Genomic DNA, 2,853 nt, shown 5'->3' on the forward strand with positions numbered 1-2,853 from the left:
AGACTGCTTCTCTCAACACTGGAGAAGCAGCCCAGCCCCTCATCTCAGTAGGAGTATTCCTGCCAACTGTTTACAAAAAGTAGAACAATACCCAGGCTGAACACTGACATAATTACATACCCAGCCAGAGAGTATAGTAAATAATCATGCCTTTCAAGCTTTTGCCCAGTGGTGAGTCTTCTGCCATTACCTTTGCTCATGGGCTAAATGTATTATACTTCCTTGCATTTACTTATATTCTGGAAACACTAAGTCAGTGCAGTCAGTGCACAGATACATGGTATCAAAGTGGATGTATGTTGGTGTCTTGCACCATATACACTTACTGTGCCTGTATGCATTGTGTGTCTGAATATGCATACGGCTCTGCTCCTGGATTGAGGCTTTGACAGTCATGCTTGGCAAGTGCGAGGGCTGTCAGGGAAGGAACAATTGCTGAGGTGTGGATGTTATTCCATCGGTGAAGGAAAGATGGCTGTGGGGTGAAGGTCAAGAGCGCCAGCAAAAAACGCAGGGCTTGGCTAGCTGTGTTTGCATTGGTTAGGGTGCTAGCTAGTTTTACAAGGATTTGTGTGTACATATGATTGCAGACTGTGGGTATTGTCAGCACGGTTGTATTTCTAGTTGTGCTTGTGAGCCGGAGTCAGTCTGCAGTTGCTTTGATTGTGAGTCAGTCCGTCTGCAGTTGCAGTAGCCTGTGAATCAGTGTCTGCCTGTAATTATGTGGGTGAATCAGTGTTGGCTTGTTACACTTTGAGTGCAAACGGTTTCCTGTAGCGGTTGTGGGTGTGAATCACTCTACAGTCCCTCTGGATGTGTTTTTGAGTAGAGAGATGCAATACTGGGATTAATTTTGTGTTGATGAGGAAAAACTGTCAAGCAGCTTCTCGTTTTAAAGAATTAAAGCTGGGTTGGGAGTTGGGCACAGAGCTTGTTTCTCTGTTACCAGCTTTCTACAGAAAAGATCCACTTTAAGGCTTGCTCCCAAGATTTCCATGTTGATCTGAACCTTTAATTTCTTTGCCTTGTGCCTCTGGTTCCGAGTGTCCTCTTTTGCTGGCATCTCTTGCAGAGCTGCAGACAACGCATTTGGTAACCATCACGTGTGCCTCATACCTTGTGTTTGGCAGATTCATGGGAAGATTGTTTATGGCTTGTGCAGTGTGTGTGTTTGTGGGGATGAGCCAATGTGTGCCTCTTGGGTAGGTAAGCACAAACATTTTCATGCTTGTGAGTTGAAGACTGTGTGGTTCCTCTGCCATGTGCCTCTTGCTGTGAGACAGTGCTGTTTCTCTAAGTAGATGGTAAACAACAAGTTTGATTCAGGTAGGCGGAGGTACTGCTGCCTGTTTCTTGTCCTCCGATTCCTATAAAATGCTGTAGTAGCTTCTGGCCTTCAGCAGCACCTGTACGGCACAAAGCAGCACTAAACTGAGAGGCAAGTCGGAGAAATCTGGGCTATCTCAGATGATGGAAGCAGAGCACTGCCCTCGGTCCAGGTTAACCAAGCCTTCCCTCTGAGCTGGCTGGCGCAGGTAGAGCACAATGCTGGCAAGGCTGGACTGCTTCCAGTACGCACCGGCTTGCGTGTCTGCGTTGTGCAGTGTATGTGTGCATCCCAGTTAGCTCATTTCAGAACAAAGGGATGCAAACAACCAGTACGACAAGGGTCTTGTGAAACACCACAGTGTCTTATTCCATCATTTCCAGGCTTCCAGATGAACCATATCTGCTCATTGCTGCTCCTGCCTTCAAAGAAAAAGATAGTTTTATTCCAAGGGACCCTTCTTTTTAGCTGAAGTGATTGAGAACTGAAGCAAAACCTCCCCAACAGGGATACAGGGCAGCATGTGCATTACTGCATTTATTGCTGCTGCACTGAGCGCTTGCTGGCTGCCCGTCTCTGCAGAGAGTGCTTGGAGCTTTACCCAAAGAAACGCTAAAAGAGGCATAGCAATGATTCACCACAAGGCTGGTGTGCTTACAGAGGATCAGGGACAGTTGGGCAGAGCACAGCCCATGCAGTTTGGATGAGTTTGGAATCATTAAAAGGTATTGAAGGATCTCTCCTGATGCCTGGGACCTGTTTTGCAGAGGCTCCAGTGCAATGAGGAAGGCTTTAAGGAGCTGCTTCTGCTGTGCAAGTGCACTTGACTTTGTGGGTAAATATGCAGGTGTTGTGAGGTCATCTATAGTGCTGTGTTTGGCTGTGCTACTGTGCAGGTGGGTGGATGTGCTTGGCACCCACTGGGCACTTCTCCCTGCATGGAAGTGCTTGTATCTGGGCTTTTGGACTAAGGCTGCCTCTACTTCCCAATCTGTTTTCCAGCTGGCTTCCCAGCATCAGCTCCTCATTGCACACCCCTCCCTGAGATACCTGACTTGGCAAAAATGTGGAGCAGCTACAGGTCCTGGGGGCTGTGGGCTGAATGAGAGGTGTAAGTGCTCAGCACTTACATCCTTCAGCTGATGCCACTGGTGTAGGTGCGTGGCATGTGGGCCTGCTGACCTAAGTACACTGCAGGTAAACAGCATCTCTGGGTGCAGTGATGGGACAAATATGTCCTTTGGTGTGCTTCATGAATGCCATCTGCATGATGAGACTATTGCTAAGTGAATCAGATTGTTCCCTTGGCTGTGCATGTTCCAAGGAGGCAGTAATTTGGGAGAGATACTTATGTGACACTCGCAAATGTACCCAGGTAGGTTTATGGGCCTCTTCTGTGTTCATTCCCTTTCTGATGCTTGCAGTCTCCCCCTCTCTGGGCTGTTCTCCCGGAGTTTTTTGCAAGCTTTACCTTTCAGTCTCCACCTCCGGAGCTCTATCTGTCTTTCCCTTGTCAGCAGTAAGCC

Source organism: Pygoscelis adeliae, unplaced genomic scaffold (assembly GCF_000699105.1).
Source record: "Pygoscelis adeliae isolate BGI_AS28 unplaced genomic scaffold, ASM69910v1 Scaffold79, whole genome shotgun sequence".
Taxonomy (NCBI): Eukaryota; Metazoa; Chordata; class Aves; order Sphenisciformes; family Spheniscidae; genus Pygoscelis; species Pygoscelis adeliae.